This window comes from Bos indicus, chromosome 17, assembly GCF_029378745.1.
Source record: "Bos indicus isolate NIAB-ARS_2022 breed Sahiwal x Tharparkar chromosome 17, NIAB-ARS_B.indTharparkar_mat_pri_1.0, whole genome shotgun sequence".
NCBI lineage: Eukaryota > Metazoa > Chordata > Mammalia > Artiodactyla > Bovidae > Bos > Bos indicus.
In genome coordinates, this window is record NC_091776.1 from 56042675 (window position 1) to 56067753 (window position 25079).

Genomic DNA, 25079 nt, shown 5'->3' on the forward strand with positions numbered 1-25079 from the left:
ATAAGTATAGTCACAGACTAAACAGGCATTTCTCTATGGAGAGTCTAATTCAGGCAAGTGGCCACTTACCAGGCGGGGATTGGGATGTTCTCCTTGGTACAGAGGAGAGAAAAGCATCTTCACGTGGGAGCAACACCACTGTCCCAAACAAGTGGTAAGCTCACTGTATGTGTGTGCCTGCGTGTGTGTGTGTGTGTGTGTGTGTGTGTGAGAGAGAGAGAGAGAGAGAGAGAGAGCGAGAGAGAGAGCGAGAGAGAGCGAGCGAGCGAGCGAGCGAGAGGTTTATGGAAATGATGAGAGGTGGAAGACTCCACTCCCCCAAGATGCACTGGCCCTGGATCTCAGACCCACTCTTGTCTGTAATGCCCTTCCTTTTTCCATTCTAATCTACCTGTTTTCCAAGTCTGCCTAGGTCACTGCCACTTTATGAGCACAAGTCACATATTTGGGAGGAGACCCCAGAAAGCACAGTGAGGGATGAGCCCAGAAGACAGCCTGTAATGAGAAAGCAGGTTACCACTGTGGCCACCCAGGGCTCATCCCGCTGGGACCAGTGGGGGACAGGACAGAGTAGGGCTCAGCAAACTTGTCTGGAAAGGACCACACAGTAGCTACTTTAGGTTTTGCAGGGTATGCCGGAGAAGGCAATGGCACCCCACTCCAGTACTCTTGCCTGGAAAAATCCCATGGACGGAGGAGCCTGGTGGGCTGCAGTCCATGGGGTCGCAAAGAGTCGGACATGACTGAGCGACTTCACTTTCACTTTTCACTTTCATGCATTGGAGAAGGAAATGGCAACCCACTCCAGTGTTCTTGCCTGGAGAATCCCAGGGACCAGGGAGCCTGGTAGGCTGCCCTCTATGGGGTCGCAGAGAGTCAGACACGATTGAAGCGACTTAGTAGCAGCAGCAGCAGCAGCAGCAGCAACGTGATGTAGGAGAGCAGTCACAGGCAATATGCATCCTATGTCAACTAGTGGGTGTCACTGTTTTCCAATGAAACTATGTTCATAACAGCAGGCGATGGGCTGGATTCAGCTGCAGAGATGTTGTCTGTCAATTCCTGACACAGAATGGGCCTCAGAGTTGTATCTGAGGGCAGTGCAACCGGGGACATATCCACAGACATTGGTCTGCCACTAGAGGGGCTGCTCTGAAGGGCTTTACCTTCCTGCCCCTTCTGGACTGCCCCAGACCCAAGACAGAGAGCCAGAGATGCTGCTGTAGGAAGTCGTGGATGTGTGTGAGCCTGGGAAGAGTCAAGGGGAGATGGAGAACACTAATGCGTCTGCTACCCTCCACACCAGCCATCTGAGGCCTTCTGACCATAAGTAAAACAAGGGTCAGAGAGGTAAAGTGACGGGCCTCAGATCACATAGCTCAGAAGCAGTCATGGTCAAAACAGAGCTGGTCCCTATGCTATCTGTGAACTGTGAGACTCTGAAGGTGGATTTTTTTTTTTAATGTGGTGTTTAAAAATCACATTTTAACATCTGTCAAGGCACTTCTGTTCTGAAGCACAGAGTTTGGAAAGCATGTCATCATAACCTTTTCCTTGAAATGGGATTTCTTCCTTTGTTTTGTGAACTGTTATAGAAACCCTTGAGAATCCAAGGAAGAACAGAGATAGATGATCTAAGTGTTCTTCATCCTCAACAACCTTTTAAAATTGCTTGATTGTGTGTGTTCAGAATGTATATGTCGTACTGCTGCAAATCAAGAAAAACATAGCACACTATCCAGTAGAAAATAAGTGATTCAAAAAGGTAATCCTCAGAAAAGAAAATACAAATGGATCACAAGTATACAGACATCTGACCAGCAATTCGGAATACGGTAAATGCAGGAAGACCATGATGAGATACTCTCTTTGACCATCATACTGGCAAAAGTTTAAACATCTTATTTAGAGTAGGTAAATATGTGGGGAAATTGTACTCAGTACCACTGGCAGGCTGCTAGCTGGAACATGTTTTCTGGAGAGTGAAAGTGAAAGTGAAAGCTGCTCAGTTGTGTCCAACTCTTTGCGACCCCATGGACTGTAGTCCATGGAATTCTCCAGGCCAGAATACTGGAGTGGGTAGCCTTTCCCTTCTCCAGGGGATATTCCCAACCCAGGAATTGAACCCAGGTCTCCCACATTGCAGGTGGATTCTTTACCAGCTAAGCCACAAGGGAAGTAAGTGGGTAGCCTATCCCTTCACCAATGGATCTTCCTGACCAAGGAATTGAACCGGGATCTCCTGCATTGCAGGTGGATTCTTTACCAACTGAGCTATCAAGCAATTGATTAATAAAATCCATTTTCTCTCCCTTCTTCTTCCAAGCCCCTGAGGAAAAGTCATAATGGTCCAGGCCAGTCATGGTGGCTCCATTTCACTCACCAGTAACTGGTGTATGTGGGACCAGAGGGAGCTGAAGATATGGCTGCATGTGTTACTGAGGCCATCTCCAGCCATCCTGTGACTATGAGGGAGGCATTCCCAACTCACTAAGGGTGGCAGAGAAAGTACTTGGGTCCATGATGATGGCTTCATACCCCTGAATTTACCATCTTTGGAACTGACCCTCATCTGACTTCTCGTTAACATGAGAAAATAAAGCCCTTGTTGTTTGGCCATTTGAGTCTTCTTTTCCTTGAAGCCCAAAGTATCTTAATTGATATAACTGCCTCTTCCATATAGAAATAGTGGCTCATATGTCCAGATAGTCAATGCACCAGCATTTTATTGTTAGCACCACGTACCATGATGACATATTAGGAGTAACCAGAGTGTGTATCGGCAGGGACCTAGGGAAATAAATTATGGGTCGGTAACACTACCAAATTCCAGGCAGCCAATAAAAACAATAAGGTTAGTCTTTATGCTCTGGATCCACCATGCAAAGATCTCCAAGATACATTCTTAAGTTTTAAAAAGTTCTGAAACTATACATATGGGAGAACCCCATTTATGACACGCAAAATAATCCTCAAAACAAAATCTGTGTAAAGATTCATAAATATTTACAGTCATATCTATAGAGAAAGTGGATGGAGGTAGCCACACCACATACATAAAAATATTGATCTCCAGCTGGAGACAGACAGAAGGTGATACTTAAAGGAGACTTTTACTTTTTTAATGCTTTTCTGGCAATACTAGTGAATTTTATTTATGATCTCTGCCATTAAAAATAACGTGCAGAAAACATCCCACATGCTCATTATAGAAAAATGTGGCAGAATATGTTTTGTTCAGACCATGCAAGCCAGAAGTCTTTTTTTTTTTTTCTTCTTAAACCATGATTTCAGGCTTCCTGGGAACAAAGAGGAGCTTCTCCTTGGGCCCTCAAATGTTTTCCTTGTATGCAGCACAATTACTTGGGCAGAGTTCAGTGTTTTTAATCAAAAGCTGCTTGTCCAGTGAGTAATGCCAGTATAAACAAAGCTCTGTGGGACTGGGTTTGGGAGGTGGAAGGACTGCATCATTTGTACGTAGGCTTTTTTTTTTTTTGGTCTTGCTGTGTGGTATGTGAGATCTTAGTTCCCTGACCAGGGATGGAACGCGGGGTCCCTGGAGTGGAAGCATGGAGTCTTAACCACTGGACAACCAGGGACGCCCCCAGGGCTGCGTCATTTGTGTTGGGGTGTGTGTGTGTGTGTGTGTGTGTGTGTAAGAGACACAGAAAGAGACAGAGGAGGAGGAGAGGGAGAGAAAGGGCAGTGGGTGGGCTGCTGTCCACACGATTCTGGAGAATTCTTTACACAAAGATCCAGCCTGTGTCACCCTGCAGCAGCCCTTCTCCTGCAGCCACTTAGCACCATGTGAATCTGACTTTCCACAGGGGAGAGGATTCCTGGGATGCTCAGATGGTCATGACAGTGTTGTGGGCCTGGGCTGTGTCATGACTGCCTTTCGTTGTGGCCTATGTGGGTTGGGCCCCGTTTTCTGGGTTGGATACCATTTGCCTCAAGGTTGCTGTCGTCCTGCTATGAAGGTATTGTCTCCTCTGACAGTGTCATTCCCACACAATGCTGCAGGGAGAATCCTGCATGGTCTCCAGGGCTGGAATGCCGCCACCCGGTCATCACGCCCAACAGCCCTCGAATGGCTGTTCCGGAGGATGCGTGCCTCTGCTGCCACTGCACCAAGTCTCCCTAGACTGACCCGCCCTGTTGTTCCTGTGACTGCCTCACGCTTTCCAGGCTAAGTAGCACCCCTAGTGCTAACTTAGGAGATGAGGTCTGGCCGACAGGTGTAAAAGGAAAGAATGGTGGAGGAAACATTTGATTTTCTGGAAATCAAAAAGGATGCTTCGCTAAGTGTTTCACTTATTTCCTACCCCACCCCATTCCCAGCGAGAGAGAACAGCAAAACTTTTCAGACAGAGTTTTAACTGTTGTCTCTGAAATAAAGGGTTGGCAGTGGGGGTGATGTGGGGTTCTGCTCAGCAGGAAAGGATGAGGAGGGACAGTCCTGGTGGCCAGTTTCCAACAACTGTGCTATAACTGAATAAAGAAGATACCAGTGAGCCTTTGACAAAGCACCAGGAAAAACCAAGAGCCGGTCCCCACTTTGGGGCTCCAGAATTCATACATTCATGTTCACCTCAAACTATCACAACACTGTTAATCAGCTATACTCCAAAACAAAATAAAAAGTTAAAACAAGTTCCCATAAAAAAGAAATAAAACTCACATATACTACCAAAAAAAAAGCATCCATTCATTCAGTATTAATAGTTGCTCCGCACAAGGCCACCTGGCAACAAACAAGCAAATCCTAGCGGGGCTCCCAGGAGGAAAAAGATGGGGTACTCATATTGGAATTTGAAGAATGGTGAATAAAGGGACTGTTTACAAAGGTGCGGGCAGGAGGCAAAGACACCTACCAGGGCAGGAGCAGCAGGGAGCCTCTCCGAGATGTGAGAAGGGGCAGAGCAAGGGAACAGTGACCAGAACCCAAGAGGGAGGCTGTACAATGATTCATGAGCCACCACGTCAGCAGGACAGGAAGGAGACCAAGAATAGTTCTCTGGCCAGTCCCTTCCCCTGCCCTTTGAGCTCCTAATGGTGCCTCCTGTTGGTTGAATCCAACCAGGGCCAACGGTGCATCACCCACCCTGGGGCACATAGTAGGTAGGGAGGAGGTGGGTGGCCAGTGAACCTGGAGAGGCAAGCGGAGTCTTTCCCACACAGTCCCTCCTCTCATGGAGCTTATTATATTCTACCTGGGGAGACAAGTCAATAGGTCTCAAATATAATGTCTCCAGGACCTTCATATGTTCAAGCAGCAGCATCTTTGTGCGAATTAGAGACACCCTCTCTCTGAACAGATGCAGCCCCTTGCCAGGGGATGTGGTAAGTATGTGCAGCGCTGTCTGGGCATCAGCTTTCCTTTTGGGTCCGGGGTTGTGTGGGACTCAGTGAAGAAAACACGGTACCCCTGAATGTCAAGCAGATACGGCTTCATAAATTAATAAAATCAGAGAGTGAAAGAGCATGCGAAGTGAGGGGAGACGGTGGGGACTGTGTCTATGTTTGATGTCTCTTTGTTCCCAGGTCCCTCTGCCTTCCTGTTGGCTTTGCTGCCAGCCAGGGCCACCGCGATGGCCCAGGACAGGCAGCTTTTCTAGAGCGCTGGCTTGTGTCACGCTGGTGACATGATACAAACAGAGCTGATGAGGGGCCCCCAAGGAAGTCCTAACAGGCTGCTTGCCCAGAGTCAGTCCCCTGCACCCCCTGCACAAACTTCAGAAGGCAGGCAGAAGCCAGGGCGAGTCCCCGGCTGGAGTCAGTCACCAGCGGGAGCCGCCTGGAGCTGGCAGGGGATGGCTCGGCTGTCTCCTCCCAGCTCCGGTTCCCTGAACTGTAATGAGCAATTTGTCTTTCAGCCTTGATCTGCTGTCGGCAGGGCTGACACCGACTCTGAGTATTAATTTCTTCTCGAACTGTCTTACACTGCAGCCAACAGAGGGGTGAAAAACAGAGTGGGATTTGCCGGATGTAGAAACTCATCACCAGCTGCTTTTATTAGTGGTAAAGCAGGAGTTGGAGAGGAGGCCTGGGCTGCGGTCCTTTATGTAAGAATCAGATGCTGGACCCCTAGGGAAGCATTGTTCATCCTGCAGCCATGTGTTTGACACTTCTCTCCCATTTCTCTCGCTTGTCTGCACACTGTCTTTGCTTTGCCTCTTTAAAGAGGCCAGACAAAGATATGATGCAAAAACCCATGGACACCCACCCCTCTTCTCATCTGACCATTAACATACTCATGCATCTCACAAACATGCCCTCTTGATAGCGCTTGTCATTTTTAGATTGCATTGGAGGGATCTGTGGTTGGAAGAAGCAGAAACACATTCATCCAACGCCAGTAGGGGGGAAAATGGAATCCAATGAGCGGGAAGGCTCAGCTACTCGCTCTGTCTCTTGAGCTCGTCAAAAAAGACTGGGCCCTCATACATGCTATTTCTCTGCACGTCTGCTGCTTTATTCTTTCTCTCTGCATCCTGGCTCCCTCTGCTCTTTTTACAGAGCCCATAATAGCAGTGCCAAACTGGTGCTTCCAGCCCCAGAGTTTCTCATCTCCTCACTCTGTGGCCACCTGGATCAGTATCCAAAGTCCAAATTCCCACCAAACCTGATTGGTGCAGCTTGTATCAGATGCTGTCCTTTGGTCCAATCATCTGTGCTGTGGAGGGAGGGGCTACATGGTATGTGGAAACAGAGAATGTGGCTGGAGCCAGAATGACTTCTCTAGAACTGCCATAAAGAGATGCTGTGCTGGCAAAAGCAGATTTGGATTTAAACTGTTATTCGTGAAACCACCTCCAGACCTGTGGCCTTCAGCAAGTTACATAATTACATAATTTCTCTAAGCCTCATGTCTTCATCTGGCAAATGAGAGTCATAAGATTTCCCTCGTGGTATTTTTGGGTGGGCTGAATGAGTCAAGGGATGTCTGAAAGTGGTTAACATAGGTCGCACGTGGGAAATGCCTGGTAAGTGTTGCTTGGTGGGACACACTCCGTCCCCTGGGCCCTCCTCCACTTCAGCCACTACGGTGGGGACAGGTCCCCCGCACAGTGACACTGCCCCACCTCCAGCACCTGCCTGTCCTCATTTCTGCTTTAGGTCCTCTCTCCACAGCCCCAGGAGCCAGCTGAGCCCACCATGCAGATTCACACCAAATTCAGACCAGATTCAACACATTCAGAGTTAACACCTGTGGGACAACCCCCAACCCACGGTGGATGAGGCAAGTGGATGAAGGCTGTGGCCATTCCTCTGCACTGGTTTCCCTGAGGGTTCCCCAATGTGGGCCCCTGCATGGGTCTGTCATCATCTTCTCACCCCCCGACTCCTCAATTCCTTCCTCGAGGAGTCACCTTCCAAATAATCTCCCTGCCCCCAAGTCCTTGTCTTAGGCTCTGCTTTTGCAGAAAACAAAATCAAAGCACATACACAGTGTGCTAGCTGGCTCACCAACCTAGGAGTAGGGTCTAGTGCCATCCCCACCCGGAGCCATGCCCGCAAGAAGAGTTTCGACAACACGGCTAACAGGCTGGCCTGGAGCAGTTCCTCCACGCGCAGACCTCGACTGTCAGAGGAATGGCCCATGGGAGAGGAGAGACAGTTCCTATGGGGCTGGAGCATTTTCACCTGCCTCATGGCCCAGGGGAGAAAGAAAGTTTCCTATTGGAATTGGAGGGGGAGAGGCGAGCCAGTCACAGCTCGGTGGCCCAGCATTTCTGGAGAAGCTCAAATATGATCATATTGTTGTTGTTCAGAATGCTTCTAAGGCCTCCCCTTGCTGTCAAGGTCAAGGCCAAAATTTTTGTAACAGAGACCTCGTAGCTTGCCTGAGTGCATCTCTCCATTCCCAGCTCCCACTGCTCCCCCTCACCCTCTCTGCTCATGCATTCATTCACTTGTTCACACTTTACTGAATACACAGGATGGGCCAGTCCTCCCATGCAGGCCCTCCTGGGCCTCTTGGAGTCCCTCCTCCTTTCTCAGGCCTCAGAGCCTTCATAGACTCTATTCGCCCTGCAGAGAACACTTTTCCCTCTACCCCCTCAGTGGTTAGGTGTTTCCGCAGCACTCTGCACCCTCTGTCGCCCTCCTCTGTCACACCCTCCATAGTGGTGAGCACTCGATGGGAGGCACACAGAGGGCAGAGATGGCCCCGTCCTACTTCCCGCTGACCCACGATGACCACTGTGCTGTCTGGCATGCAGTAGGGCAGTGGGCCATGTCTACTCCATGGGTAGATGCTGAAAAGGTGGCTGGAAGATACACAGCTCTGCCTCGTGGTCAAACACAACATTTCTTAATGACTGAATATTGGCAAGAGAAAAATAATTGGGCTAAAGTACCAGAAAACTGGCTGTATGTTTGCTGAGGAGGACGAAGGGTGTGAGTTTGTCTAGATGAGGGTTAAGCAGGGTCTCTGTCTTTCTCTCTCTCACACACACACTCTTGGTCACTAACAAAAGGATGGAAGATCATCCTGCCTGTTCTGTGTCCACTGGCACATTCTTCCGACTGTTTCTCAGACCTTTTCTCAGTGGACATCCCTCCTTGTCACCTGCTTCACTCTCCTACTGCACGTCTGTGGGTTTGAGGGGGGCACTCCTGGTCATGGACTAAGAGTGCGGCTCACAGATCTGCTCAGAGGTCTGGGCTCTGGTGCTCACTGGCTGGGTGACCCTGAGAGAGTGACTTAACCTCTCTGAGCTGCAGCTAACTGTGTGGAGAATGGGGTGGGAACAGCTGATGCCTGCAGGGCTGCTGTGAGGTGCGGGTGAGAGGATGCATGCAGAGCTCTCAGCCTGGTGCCTGGTTCCCAGTACCGAGCAGGGCCACGGCTGACAGCGGCTCATGTCAGCTACCACCGAGTCTGAATGTCAGGACATCATACAGAGAAGCTGGTTTCTGAAGGGCATAGAGGGGGAGCTGCAGGAGGTAACTCCGGGCACCATATGCATAGAAACCCATCATCCTGCCACTTTCACTGGGTACCTGCAACCTCAGTTCCTCCTGTATAAGCAGAATAGCTTTAACAGGAGAAATGTTGACACATCGAGGGCAGAATTAAACCTTCAGGGACATTACAGCTCACCAAGGCTCAAAAGTCCATGACAATTATTGAAAGTTGAGCCAAAGATAGGGCAAGAGTAGAAACAGGAAATCTTGAGGATAGGGAGAGAGTAGATGGGGTTTGGTCCAATGGGAAAGCAGTATAGAAAATATACTTAATTTTAAAATGGTGCTGGTAGGGAGGAAGACAAAACAAGCCTGTTTTATTTGAATAGGGCATCTCACTGAAGACAGTTAACAGAAGTGATGCCTTGTGAAGTGGTGACCCCCCTGACGGCATGTATTCAAGTAAAGTCTGCCTGATCTAGGGTACATCTGGGTTCCTCATACTTTGGTCATTCGCAAACCACCTTCAGGGTATTTGTCATCTCTCTGCACCACCTGCATTCTTAATTACTGAATAATTAAACGGGCTCATTTAAAAACACAGTAAAAAGAAAACTCGATACCAGCCCTGTAAGTGGGAAGTCGCTACTGCCTGTCACAAACAGAAGGTAACCATAAAAGTAAATATGATGAAACAAGATAACGTTATTCAATCAGAGCTTGCACGGTTGCCTGAGCAAGGCTCTGAGTTTGGGGGGCCTGCCCTCTTCTGGTTAAAAGGGAGAGTTACAAGGGTTAGAGAGGTGTTATAGACTCAACGAGCACTAAACTGAGACTTTCTCTTCTGCATAATACAAAAGGACAGAGGAGAATTGAAAAAAGACAACCTTTCCCACTATGTCATTTCATGTTGTAGTCTGTGCAACACGGAAAATTCATCTCACTGTTAGTGGCACCTGTCTTACCCTCAGGGAAACCTCCAGGAGAAGCATTCCAGCACCAGATTTGAGGCTGGGTAAGAGAAGATCTAAAATCCATTCCAACTGAGATTTTATGAGCTCATCATATCATTATCCTTCCTTGATATGAGTTTCCCGCCCAGTAATGCTGATAAATATTCAACAATCTGTTCTCCAGGGAGAAACAAAACAAAACCTTGATTTGAAGCCTTTGCCCATTCCTATGGTGTAAATACTTCCCCCATGACTGATTTCAAGCTACTTTCAAGATGTCACTGAATGCAGATTTCTGGGAGAAGACGAGAACAACAGGCTCTGGGAGCCTGGATGAGCTGGAGCCAGCACACGACCGTTTCCACCCACCGTGGTTGTCCCCTTAAGGATATAAAATAAACGGCATCCAAAATATTCAGTTCCAACAGAGGACACCTCAGAGATATTGCAGGTTCCGCTCCAGACCACTGCAGTAAAGCAAGTCACATGATTTCTTGGTTTTCCAGTGCATGTGAAAGTTGTGTTTACACTGTAAGTGTGCAACAGCAATGTCTTACAAAAACAATGTACATACCTTAACTAAAAATTACTTTACTGCTAAGAAAAAAATGCTAACCATCATCTAAACCTTCAGTGAGTTGCAGTCTTTTTGCAACAGTAACACCAGAGGTCACTGATCACAGATCACCATAACAAATACAGTAAGGATGAAAGAGTCTGACATACTGCCAAAATGTGACAGAGACACAAAGTGAGCAAATGCTGTTGGAAAATGGTGCCAACAGACTTGTCTTGAAGCAGGGCTGGCTAGAAACATTCAATTTGTAAAAAAACTACAATGCTTGTGAAGTACAATAAAGCAAAGAGCAATAAAATGAGGTGTGCCTGTACTTAGAAATCTAAGTGCTTCTAGACACCTGGCCCTCTCCTAGGACCTGTGTGTATGGGAGGGATGGACTAGACTTCCTGCAGTTCCACTCCACGATCGGATTCCATTTACGACCACTTTAGAAGTACCCTCCTGCCTGCATCCCCAGACATCTCAGTGACCACCAGGGTTGGGCTTGACTTTCAACTTGTCTGCTTTCAGCACATCTATATTTAATTCACATCTGCATTCTACCTGCTGTATATTCTCAACTGTAGCTTTGCTTCATATCCAAGCCAAGTGTTCAGACTTCTGCCTGCTTAACTTTTAAGTCACGGCACGAGGATCATTGCCCCCTTCAGTAGCCTCCCGGCGTCAGTTCACACCTGCCATCACCCTTCAAGGTCTAGCATCTCCCACATGTCAATTACCATCTGCATCTATATGCAGGTGAATTCCTGTGCATTGCTGTGGTGATTAAATCTTCACCTGATCTGTTTGTACATTTCGCAGTAGATACTTTCAAGGAAGAACTGGGTATAAATAACATTTCACTGAGGGTTCACTATGCACCAGGCATTATATGATTATTTGCTGTTGTTCAGTTGTGTCCAACTCTTTGCGACCCTGCAGACTACAGCATGCCAGACTTCCCTGTCCTTCACTATTTCCTGGAGTTTGCTCGAACTCACGTCCATGGAGTCAGTGTCTGTTTCACAGAATTGCAAGATGTTAACCCAGCTTTGGCATGCTATGCCATGCTTTCTCTTTATTCCTGTGCCCCCATGAAGCCCAGAACAGTGCTGTGGGTCCTGGGGGGTCTCCAGGCAACACTCAACAAAGGTGGTGGGACCACCAACAGCTCCAGATGCTAGCCCTGGCTCTTCGTCAGTTCAGCCTGGCCTTCCCAACACTTTCTGAGTACTCAGGCCACAAAGCATTTGAGTGTTCTCCACCTGAAAAACGACGTCCTATATATCACCACTTAAGCTTAATTGTGAGTGGCTTGGAGGAAGCCACACATGGGGTGATTTTACAAAAGGCTATTATGTTGGCATATGGGTTTCACGATCTGTGGCCATCACAGCAACGGCTATTTTTAGCTTCCCAGAAAAGGTTGGGCAGGAGCTATTTTTCTTTTTTTCTTTCCCCCTTCAATGCTGGAATTGGCCACTGTGTGGTATAACCTGGCCAGGCTGAGCTGGGGATTTCCAGAATGAATAGAGAACTGTTAAACAAAACTGGTCATTTAATGACCATGTGCACTGGTCCCAGATCCACCCAGAATGTTCTGGCTGTGAGCTGAGCATCAGTTGGTATTGACATTAATGTACCAACTAATTAGTGGCTCACCACCACGTAGTTGGAAAGAGGATTCCATCAGTGGGCCTGGATCTCCACAAACATCCAGCAGGGCCACTGTCTGCTGTCTTGACAAGCCTGTGTCAAGCTTGACCTGTGCACAGGGCTCTGCCTGTGTTGTTTTCTAGGCTTGTGCCTTGAGAAGTTTGGCAAAAGAAATCAATTTCAGCAATGTACTTGCCATTTGCTGGAGGGAGGTCAAATTTCAGCCATGTCCTGGGAAGGTGAAGTGAGAGTCATTCAGTTGTGTCCAACTCTTTGCGACCCCATGGACTTTACAGTCCATGGAATTCTCCAGGCCAGAATGCTGGAGTGGGTAGCCTTTCCTTTCTCCAGGGGATCTTCCCAACCCAGGGATCAAACTCAGGTCTCCTGTATTGCAGGCGGATTCTTTACCAGCTTAGCCATAAAGGAAGCCCAAGAATACTGGAGTGGGTAGCCTATCCCTTCTCCAGCAGGTCTTCCCAACCCAGGAATCGAAGTGGGGTCTCCTGCACTGCAGGTGGATTCTTAACTGAGCTATCAGGGAAGCCCTCCTGGGAGGAAGGTGTCATATTTGTCAAGAGCACAGACAGACCTAGGTTCAAATCCCATCTCTGACGCTCATTAGGTCTATGGCCACTTAATCTTTTGGAGCTTCAGTCTGTGTCTGTACAATGGGACCAACAGCACTGCCCCCTTTCAGGGCTGTTGCAAAGGTTAATTGAGGTACTTAGCACAGAGCCTGGTATGCAGTAAGTACTTCTTTATGTTCCTTGGCAAAGCAGTTAAGAGCCTGGGTTCACAGAGCAGTGACGTGGTGGAGGAGAAAATGTACAGAGGTAAAATGGAAAGACTTTGAAACCAAACTGCCCTGGGTTTGATTCCAAGTCTCCCCACTGCTAGGTGTGCATAAGAGAGTTGGGGGTAGGGGGCAGGGCTGTGGCAGGAGTCACACTAAATAGCTGACAACGGTTACTTCTACAGTAGGAACTGTTTTGGGATGATGATCAAAGATGACATCAACCTTACTTACAGTACCATAACTGTTTACAAGGTCAATGTGCTTATGTTATTACTCATGTATATAAACACTGAGAATAAAGGGAAACAGAACTGGTTATTGGAGTTGCCCAGATTTTTGTGGGCCATAGAGATGAGGCTTTATGACAATTGGAAATTGTCAAATTGGAAATTGGGAAATCCTTCTTAGTCTACTTCTCCACCTCCTATGACTTGGGTTGGAATATCGAGGGTTGCCAGCCCAGGGCATGGCAAAGTCTCTCTCTAGCCCTAAGTCCTTGCAGCTACAGAACACCCCCCGACCCCTTACTCCGAAATGGGGAAGTAAACCCCACTCCTAGCTACTGGTGCTCCATTGCCTATAACGTGGCCCGCTGTTGGGAATACAGGGTAAACTGCTTAAAGGAATGGAGGGGAGGACTGAGGCTGGACCGAAAAAAGCCAGCATCCTGAGGTGACTTCAGCCTTGCACTTGGGGCAAGCCCCTGAGAGATTCAAGAGCAAAGCACTGGAGCTGTGGACACTCACTGCTGGGACAGCCCCGGGCTGGCCGTTTCTGCCCAACTCCTCCCACAGGCAGGCTGCGCTGAAGCTCTGCGTTGGGCTGGCCAAGATGCTCAGAGCTGCGTGGAAGCCTCACGTGTTCCCTCCTTAATCCATCTTCTTCCCCTTTCTCCCCAGTGTCAGACCTCATCACAGTCTGAGGCTCGCCCTGCTCAATCCTGCTTCCTCTCCTTTTGAATGATCACAGGCATGACCAGCAACAATCCCCTCACCCTTCTAACTCTGTCTTGGTACCTGCTTCCCAAAGGACCCCAGTGGAAATGATCACTTATGTTCTTCCTGCCAGAATGAGCCAATGTCTTCACTGTGGTTAACTGGATCCCTGCACGTGCTCGTGGGAGGCAGCAAGGTGGTAGAGCAAGAGCCTCCGCTGTGTAAGGCAGTTGGGAAAATCCCACCCTTCAGCTAGGAGAGGGGTCCCTCCACTAAGCTTCCCTGTGGCAGCAGCAAGTGGGTTTCTCTGAAGGCGACTTTGCTTTCTTGGTTATTGAGATGCAGACAGGAAACACATTCAAGACATGCATCTGGGCAGCGGGGTGGGGGGTGCGGGCCCTCGTCCAACACAGTCCCATTTCTTCGTATAATGTGACCTTTCCGTCTGATTACCACTCTGCTCTTTTTGCCAAAGGAAAGCCAGGAGAAGAGGTATTTTTAGGAGACAATAGGCAAGTTAATTAGGTGACTCCTGCATTTGTCAGACTTTACATTAAGAGCTCCGAGGGAGGGGGTGGCTGTGGCAGGAAGGAGCCGTGGACTTGACTCATTTTGAAAACTGGCCCGGGGGCTGGTGGGTCTCTCCCCCCACCCCACTGCATTTTGCGTGCAGCGGGAGTACATGAAATTTTAATGACATCCGAGCCACTTCTCTCCACGGCTCCACTGCTGTCCATTTGGCTGAAAACTGTCTTTGCTGTGTGCAGGGACCACTGAGCTCAAGGAAGGACATTGCTCCCTGACCCCACACCCCATCACTTTGACTGGTCTGATCACAATCAAAAGCTTGCCTCTGGGGAGGTAAGGCGGGGCCCCACGGATACACATCATTTGCACCAGCACATTCTGTGAGGGTTCAGTAGCACAGGTGGAGGGACGTGGCCCGGAAGAGGCAGCTGAAGGGTGGTTTCAAGGGAGACGATCAGAAGTCAGGTGGGGACAAAAGAGAGGAGACAGCGATGGTGTGGGGGCTGACCGCGTAGATTTCCTTCCTCGCTCTGTGCTCGGCGAAGTCGCTTGAAACTGGTAGCTTGAAACTGGCCACGGTGGGAGCAGTGTTTACACCACAGAAACTGGTGAACACTACGAACTTGGATGGTTGGTTTGGTTTTGTTTTCCCCGCAGAGCTGTTAGACATTTATCAGCATGTCACCGGGACAAAAACTTTTGTCGGAATGGACCCATTCCTAAGAGGTATTGCCCCCAAACCCCAGATCCCTTCGTGGCATTTCTTCTCACACCCTTTCCTTTGCAATTGTAATGATCCGCATGTTTATTGTTCAGTGTTTCCTTTCCTAGTTCTACCACTTACTACCTCTGCAGTTGGGCAAGTTGGTTAACCTCTGTGTGTCTCAGGTTTCTCATCAATAAAATGGGTATAAGCATAGCACCAAACCTCCTAGGGTAGTTTCTTTACAGCTGCCATGGAGGACTGGCACAATACATTATATTTACTATTTTAATTTATCCAGGCTTGATAATAATCCAGTGGCCAGCATTATTATCCACTCGAGGAGGCCCCTAAGATTTTAACTCTCACCATGGTTTAGTGGCAGAGGCAAGACTAGAACGCGTGGCTTTTGGAATTCCAGAGCCTGCGTGTCCAACCGACACCTTAACCTCCCTCTGAAGCATCTGCCTTCTTCCTCTGGCAAGTCAGCTTCGCACCATGCAGGTTTGGGCCAGCCCTGGAGTTCTGCTGGGAGCAGGAAAAAAAGGATGAAATTCTCTGCATCTCCTTCAAAGAAAACTTTCTCACCTCAAACAGAGAACGAGAGAGGAATAGGTTGAAGTTCATTTGGAATTCTGAGTTCATTATCCATGTACTTAAAGCCTGTCTAGATGACAAATGAAATGTGAAAAATGTAGATAATCACCCACATGTTTGGTCTCTGTGGTGTCAGAACTGCTGTATTTTAGAAACATCTGGATGGCTGGCAAAGGGGCCAACCCAAGCTTTGCTTAATGAGAACAAATAGGAATGAAGGACACCCCCTCCATTTTACAGATCAGGGAACCAAGACTCCTAGAGGGAAGTAACTTGCCTAAGGTTACCTGGATTTTTTGGCGGCAGAACTGGGGTATAAACTCTCAGCCGTGTGGTTTTAAGCCCTACCGCACTGTCTGACTTTGGCAGAAATTGCTCGACATGGTGCCAGGCAGAGTCCCGCCTGAATAGGCATGTCGTAAGTGATTTGGGAGCAAGCTTCTCATGGAAATGACTTGCCTCTGATAAACAGGACTGGTCTGAGGAAAACCTCCATTCATAGTTCAGGGAACTGAGGCTCAGAGAAGTTAAGTAACTTGCTTAGGGTTACACAGCTGCTGGTGGGGTTGACAGGAATCTGAACCCATTAGGTCAACTGGCCACAATCACCTCCTCTTAATAACAAGAACACAATGCTCTTCGGGTATGTGCTACATGCCAGGCAAATCATGACTAAAAAGGAACTAGAGGACTATCCAGAGCACCCCATTTAACACTGGGGAGTTAAAGCTGCTCTGGGGTTGGGTCAAGGTCAGCCATCTCGCCTGCACTTCAGGACAAGACACCACCATCTGCTTTGCCACTTAAACCTGACATTTGCTCTCCTCTGCCTGATTCCATGTTTTCTGAAACTGAGTCACTCACACACAATCATCATAACCTACTGTGGCAACCACATACCACTTCTTTTATTATTAATATTTTTCTTTACATTAATATTAAACAAAAAAACTCAGTCTACTTTTCTTCCTAAGCAATAATACCCATGACACTATGCCTTTGAAGTGCTTGTTCGAGTTTTCCTAACGCACCATCACAATTAACACATAATTATCAAGATTAAAAGTGGCTGTACATATAAAACTCATCCTTTGTACCACTGGTGGCTTGTAGTAGCCTTCAGGCATTATGGCCTGAGTGTGGTGTGAAATCTGTCCCGTCTCCTGACAAGGAGGCCTGCCCAAGCACCATGATGTGTCTGAGAGTGGGGATTCTCCGGTGGACTCTAGAGACTCGGCACATTCAAGAAGCCAGTTAGGACCAACGCCGGGACCCTGGAGGCCGGGCTAAGGGAGGGTGGATGGCTCGCAGTCACCATACTCCTTATGTGTCAGCTCCAGACCTCAAGCCTCGTGAAAGGTTTACATTAAACCCCAACTTGACAGATGAGAACTCAGAGACGCAAAGTGGCACAGCTGACCAGAGGAGGAGCCCAGCTCCGAGCCCAGGTTAGCCTAACTCCAAAACCTAGACTGTGAGATACGACGCCTGGCCGCCACCCTGGTCCCTGTCCTGCTGTCATCTGCCATCTCGGATCGCCGGATTTGGAAGGGTCCCTGGGGGGCATGATCATCACAGGAAATCAGCCTTTTAATAGTGGATGTAGCTTTAAGATGTTGGGGTCTCCCCAGGGATGGAAAGGCAGGGGTAGCTATCCAGCCAGCTTGTGGGGGGCGGAGAAGAGAGAATTCCAAGGCAATATTTTTTTTTTCGGTCTGGAGAAAAGCCTACTCCTGATGAAATGAACAAGCTTGGGGTTAGAAAGCACAGCTGTTGCTTAGAGAAACGGATGAATTCTGGGGTTTGTTCTACAAAATCTACATAGCAGCTTTAGGAGAGTTTCTGAGATTCTCATGGGGGAGAATATGGAGGCTCAGAAAACCAAGTGTCTTGACCAAGACCTGATAGCCTCTAAGTGACAGACCTGGGGTTCTAATCCAGTTCTGACTGTAAAGGTAGCTGTTTGTCCTGACACACAGGTCACTGAGTCATTCATTTATTCATTCATTCACTCACTCACTCACTCATTCCACAGCTACTAGGCCATGGGAATAATAAATAAATATGTTTGAGATTTGGGCTCTGGAGACAAATCCCTGGAATTTTCTGGATTTCAGCCCTACTACCCCCTACCCCCATAGGCATCACCTGGGGGTCTTGCATTTTTTGTTAATTATCTTAAATATCTATTGTGCTGATGTAGACACAATCTCACGATCTTGCTCTCCTACAGAAGGAATCATTTCTGCAGCGCCGGTCGCTTAATGAAGAAATATGAGAATGTTCCAAGGAATGGAATCATGTAGAGAGAGCCAAAGTGCCCAATGGCTGAGGTATGTAGGTTCCAGCTGTCAGGCTGATTAAGAAGCTGCTCACATCTTTTAAACCAAATGGTTGGAGTGCAAGTGTTTTTGATGAATGCCCCCACGTCTAAACCACCACCAATACCCATGTCGTTATTACTGAGCATCTGCATTTCGGCCTCTGAGTCCTAGGCTAGATGTCAGAAACACTGCTGAGATGGGCGAGGAGGAGCGGAATGCTCCACCTGAGTGGCCGCTTCACACAAACTTGAGACCCTCAGGTACAGTTTTAAAGAGCTGTGTTGAAAAGATTCTTCTCTCACGCATCCCATGGTGATGTGTGTTTGGGGTTGCTGCCTTGGGAACAAGGTACAGGGTGTGTGCTTCTCAGTGACGCACTTCTTTTCTCAACCTAACACCGTATCCTGGATCCACTCCCAAGCCTAAGTGAGCAGGGCAGTTCATTATTATGACAACAGAAGCCTTGCACACAGATTCGGAGTGCACTGAGGGTGCACCGGCTGCCTGACATTTGGCAACTGTGCCAAGAAGTTAATGACAATACGTGATTATATATGATATGCTTTCCTTAATTCATTATGGATACTGCGGGCTGGAGAGAAAATGAACTTTAAAGGTGGACTGCATTTCGTGCTGCTTCATCTCAGTGCAGCGATGGGGTGTGGGGCTGAGCCAGTTGCCAGGCGGGTTTCCACAGGTCCCCGCAGGTCTGGGCAGGTCGAGTGGCTCCTGATTCTGACCAGGTCTCAAGGCTGTGTCTGGCTGTATTCCCCCAGTGTCAGATAGCTGTGTGTCCACATCTCCAAGCCTACTTTATTCATTTGTATTTTCTGAATGACCCTTGAAGGCATTTATTTAAATTTGAAATCCCTGCTTTTAGGAAATGAGTTAAGAGACACAGGTCTGGGTAACACAGATACTTACTGCTGCCCTCGGTAGTGCTCTGGCCTCCTATTTCATCACATTCATTCATTCAACAATCATTCACTGGCACCTGCTCTTTGCCAGGCCCTGAGGAGGAGTGCCGGGGAGGCAGTGGACAGTAGGAACTAAGGCTCACTGATTACCACTTGCCAGATGCTGCTTCAGTTCATGACTCATTTATCCTCACAACAACCCCTTGAGTAAGTACACTTACTATCCCCAATCTGTGGATGGGGACACTGAGCCTCAGAGAGGTGAAGTAACTTGCTTGCGGATGCACAGCTGGTAAGTCCATGTTCTTAACTACCACACACCACTGTTTCTCTGGTAAGGCTGATTCCCATGGAGCTTACATTAGCTTTCAGAGATTCATCTGGCTTTAAACTCCCGCTGCCCTCTGAAGCTCACCCGCTCTGCAGATTTGAGAAATGCAATTTCATGCAAGTGTTTTTTAACCCAATAAAACTAGAAAGCGTCTCCCTCTCCCTGAGGAATGCCATTTGTCAGCCCTCTGCTTGCAATTTTCACCCCTTTCTGGGCTTCAAGGGAGACTGTTGGAAGATAAACCTGGGAGCTTTGTGAGCTGTATATCTTTTTGAAATCTACATGACAAGCGTCTCTCTCTCCAAATATGGCGACTTCTCAGGCCTGGACTCAGCGTCCGTTCCTCAGGCAGAGGCGAGGAAGGCCCCATATAAGGTCATGCTTGTGTAGTCTTCATCTCCTTGTACAAACCTGCCTGCCTGGTTTTTATCTCCCATGTCCCTAGTTCTGCAGCCACGAGTTCTATCAGCTGAGACATGCGATGGGATGTTGGTACTTTACCCTCCCAGGGTTCTTCCTCTGTTGTCAAAGAGAACAGGTTTTATTTCTCACCCCCACCCCCATCCCACCCCCTTTATCCTCCTCTAGGGGTATGATTTAGGAAAAGTAAGAAAGAGGAAGAAAAAGGAAAAAAAGAACTGCCAAGTGATCAGGTGAATACCAGCAGAGGAGAAATAATTAGCACCGATTAAACATGGGGTATTATTAAAAAATAAAATGGCAAGCGAGTGGAGGTTAGCCTGAACCGGGAACAGCAACGCAACCCTGGCCACGTTAATTAAGCGCAGGGAGTCTCCATGGAAACCCAAGTTGGGCACACTGATGAACTCATGTTAATTACATGGAAATCTCCGCACTGGAAAACCATGCTCGCAAAAACGCAGGAGGAAACAGGCTCCGTACGCCTTGATGCATTCACGCAAGTCAAGGCTTCTGTCGCCACTGATGACAAATGGAATTTCAAGTGGCTTCTTTCATGTTAGAACACTCTGAGTTTAGAACTGAAGGCATAATTCTTTACTGGTTGGCAAAGCCTGGTGCCCCCTGGTCACCCCAGTCCATCTGCACGCCCCTTGCAGCACCACGCCATCCAGCAACAAAAGGGTTAACAGCTGATCCGGGCCCTTGCCATTACTGCCTGCCCAACATTTTGATAGTGCTTGCTCTCATCTTCAGCTATTACTGGACAGGAAAAGCGAGGCTACTCCCTCGAGGCTGCACAGCTATAAGGTGAGAGATCTGGAGTTGGAATCCAGGCTCTAAAATGCCCTCCTAGGGGGCCTACCTGGTGGTCCAGTGGCTAAGACTCCAGGCTTCCACTGCAGGGGGCATAGGTTTGATCCCTAGTTGGGGAACTAAGATCCCACACACCACACAGCGCAGTCAAAAAAAAAAAAAACTAATAAAACACCCTCTCCTCCTCCCCCTCTTCTCTCCAATTTCCTGTCTTCCCTTCTCTTTTTTTCTTTATAGCTTTATTGGGATATATTTCACATATCACACAATTCACCCATTTAAAGTGTACAATTCAATGATTTTTAGTACATTCACAGATAGGTGAACATCACAGTCAGTGGTAAAACATTTTCACTAGCTCAAAAAGACACTCCGTAGTTATCACTGTGTTACTCTACAGTCTCCTCAGCCCCTGGAAACCGCTAACCAATCTGACTTCTGTCTTTACAGATTTGTCCACAATGAACTTCTCACATGAATGGATCCTGCAGTACGTGGCCTGTTGTGTCTGGCTCCTTTCACTGAGTATCATGTTTCGAAGGTTCATCCGCATCGTCACATGCATCAGCCCTTCATTCCTTTTTATGGTCAAATAAAATTCCACTGTAGGCTTCCCAGGTGATGCAGTGGTAAAGCATCCACCTGCCAAGCAGGAGAAATGGGTTTGATCCTTGGGTTGGGAAGATCCCCTGAAACAGGAAAGGGCAACCCCCTCCAGTATTCCCACCTGGGAAATCCCATGGACAGAGGAGCCTGGTGGGCTACAGTCCATGGGGTTGCAAAGAGTCGGACACGACTTAGTGACTAAACAATAAGATTCTACTGTGTGGATGTGCCACTTCGTTCTTATCCATTCCTCAGCTGACAGATTCTTGGGGAGAGCTCACATGTCAATCTCCACATGGTATAAGCTTATTGAAGGTCACAGTTAAGACCCAGGCTGGTTTCCTTGGCTCCTGCACACAAATGCTAAAACACAGATCTCGTTCCATGTTACTGAGGAGCGATGTGAAGCTCCTGTAAGTCAGGTGCGCAACCTGGGGGAACTTGGGGGATTATCATGAAGGGAGGGGAAGCTCTGAGTGATCGTGAAGGAACAAGGGGAAGAACGAGACTTGGTGGCTCTTTCCAGGGTGGGGTGTACGGCTCTTGTGCGAAAAGTGAGGGATGGACATACTCCAGAGAGTGGGAATGAGGGCCTAAGTCACCTCCAAGAAGCCTATTACCTCTCTGTGCCTCAGTTTCCTCATCTGTGAAATAGGGAGCTGGTAACCATGCCTGCCCGTTAGGAGTAAACAGAGGCTAAGTAGCTCATCTTCGTAAAAGTGGAACAGTGCCTGGCATACAGCGAGTACAAGCGTTTGCTATTAATTCTCTTACTACCTTGGTGAGGTCTTCTGCGGCTGCTCACCTTGACCCCACAGGTATACCCTGAAGGGCATGTTTGATGGAAGAAACATTCACAGACACACTGGCCCTGCTCAGGACCCGTTTTCCTGGCCATCAAATTAGGAGAATGGGTGCATGTATTCTAGGAACGTTAAGATTCTGACTACTTGGATTTCCTCTGGGATCATCACCCCACTCTCCAGAGCACAGTCTCCTGGTCTGTGTGGGAGTGGGGTCTCTCAGGCCTTCCAGCAGGGGCAGGCTCTCATCCCACACCCCACTGCTGCTCCCTGTCCCCTGCGAGGTGTGGATGCAGGATAGAGCAAAGGGTAAAACCAAGGGCTTCAGTAAAAGGAAGGAGGAGCTCCTGGCTCCACACCGTTGACCCAGGCTTTGAGCCTCTTTACCCTCAGTTTTCTTGTCTCTAAAGTGGGGACAATTGGATCATCTCCCTCCTACGTTTGCTTGAGGATGAAACGGATGAGTCTGTGGACAGCACCTGAGTGCAGGCAGCACACAGGAACAGGTGGGCTTGTGGTGCTTCTCAGCCTATTACTGTTACTGTGAGGCCAGGACCCCAGTGGGAGGCTTGGGTCTCTGGAACATTGCAGTCTCGGCCCCAGCGCTCTTCACTCATTAGGCAGACTGTGGGCCCTGCAATTTGTGAGTTTACTGGAGAGAGACCGTCTCTCATCTCCAGCGGCTGTTAGGCGCCTGCCTGTGTGTTTCCCATCAAAGTGAGCATCCGCCTGTATTCTAATCACATCCCCCAGTTAATACCATATATTTCTATGTAAAAGGGAACAAATTACACGGAGACAACACGGAATATGAAAGCTCCCAGCAACGCTTTCATTGTTCGAGATGCGTGCTCTGCTCCCTGCTTCTGAGAATACGAAGTTAATTGGCAGTTCCATTTATCTCACTTTGCTTAACTGATAGATCCCGCTGCCCTTTAGTTTGTAAACACTTCTTGGTATTTCTCTGATCCCACTTTCTTCTAGCGCCTGCCTCCGACCACAAAACACACACACCCACCCACACACCACCCAAAATCCACATTTGTATAATGTGACATTGTGAGGGAAGAATGGATAGGATTTGATATATTTGATACTTTTGTCTCTATTTTTCTTTTTAAGCAATTAGATAAATACAAGTAAAATCAAACATATGCTAGAGTGTTTCTTTTTCTTAGACATTTCTTCATTTAATAGATGTGTGTATATTTCGTTGTCTAGTGCATGCCAAGGACATGCATGCTGACGCGTCTCTAACCTGTTTCTTTTCTTTCATCTCTGCTGCAATCAGTCTAACCAATGTTGACTTCAGGCTGGGGGGAAGCATGAGCTTTGGAGCCAGACAGAACTGGGTTCAAATCCTGCTTTACCACGATTGGTGTCACCTGGGACAGGTCCTCATCTTTCTGGATATTAGTCTGTTCATTGGTAAAAATGGAGCTTACTGTATGCTCACACTTAAATTAGTACATTAAGTGAAATAGTAAATGAAAATATTTTTTAAATGTTCATTATTCACAACAGTCAAGATATGACAACAGTGTAAATGTTCATTAATGGATGAATGGATACAGAAAATGTGGTAGATATACATAATGAAATATTATTCAACCATGAAAAAGAAAGAAATCTTGCTATCTGTGACAACATGGATGTATCTTGAGGGCATTAAGTTAAGTGAAATAAATCAGACAAAGACTAATATTGTATGGTCTCACTTATATGTGGACTCTTAAAAAACAGCCCCACACCCAACTTACAGAGTCAGAGAACAGATTGGTGGTTACTGGAGGTGGGTGAAATGAAACAAGAAGTACAAACTTCCAGCTATAAAATAACATCATAGGGGTGTAATGTACAGCACAGCAATTATAGTTAATAATACAGTATTGCATATTTGAAAGTTGCTAAGAAAGTAGATTTTAACTTTTCATCACAAGAAAAAAATCCTATAATTATGTATGGTGACGGATGTTAACTAGACTATTTGTGTTGGTTACTTCACACTACATATGAACATCGGACCATTACACTGTATACCTCAAATCAGTATAATATGGCATTGTTAATTACACCTCAGTTGAAATAAATGAAGATTTTTTAAAGATATCTATCATAGTGTCTCTCACTTATGTTCAGTGATGTATTACTTTTCACCTGCCTTCCATCTCCACTGGGTTTTCTGTTATGCCCCAGGGCCTGCCTCAATCTTTCCTCATTTACTCCTGGTCATCCTAGAGTCTTACCTTGAATGCTTTTCAAGGGAGCTTTTCCCGAAGCCCTGGAGTCAACTAGGTGTTCTTGCTGTTTGCTCCTAGGACAGCCTGTGTGTGCCTTTCTGCAATACTCATTATGCTTGAAATTACTTGTCCAACACTCACTTCCTCCTCTGGTCTGAAGTTTACACAAGGGTAGGGGCTGAGCTCTGTGCATCAGTTATAAAACACACCACAAATTACTCATAGCATTTCAGATTTGAAAAAGGAAGAAAAACTGGAACCAATCCAAGTATCCACCAACAAACGAATGGATAAATTCTGACATACTCATCTGAGGGAAAAGAATTCAGTGATGAAAGGAGCAAACCACTGGTGTACCCAACAACATGGAGGAGTCTGAAAAACTGAATGAAAGAAACCAGAGACGGAAGAGTATATACTGTATGGTTTAATTTACAGGAAATCTGAAGGCAGGAGAAACTTATCTACAGTGATACAAAGTAGACCAGTGGTTGCCTGGGGCTGAGGCTGGGAGGGAGGCACTGAATTCAAAGGCCAGGAGAGAAGTCTGGGAGACGACTGGACTAGTCTTAGTCTACTGGGGTCTTGATTATGGGGGTATGTACACGTGTCAAATCTCATTCAACTATAGACTTAAAATGTTTGCATTTTGTTGCATGTAAATTATACCCCAAAAGTTGATTAAAAACTAACTAAATTTAAAAAAAGCAAAAACAATTATATAAAGAAGGAAATAATGAATGAGCAAACAAAACAAAAAAAAAAAAAGAAGAAGAAGAAAGAAGGGAAGCAGGTTTCCTAGCTTGAATTCTCCACAAGCTGGAGCTAGACTTCTAAGTAGGATGTGGCAGTTAGTGAAAACTCATTGTTCTCATTGGGTTTAGAAAGATAAATTACAAAAATAATATTTCAAAGACACTGAAAAGCTATGGAAATAAAAGTCTAGGTGAAAATTCCAGAGAGAGAAAGGTCCTTCATA

At 47.3% G+C, this 25079-nt stretch overlaps 1 protein-coding gene across 9 annotated transcripts in view; it reads right to left on the reverse strand.

The window, feature by feature from the left end:
- Window positions 1–25079, reverse strand: part of CCDC60 (coiled-coil domain containing 60) — a 176797-nt gene that overhangs the window by 127969 nt on the left and 23749 nt on the right. The window lies entirely within an intron of this gene.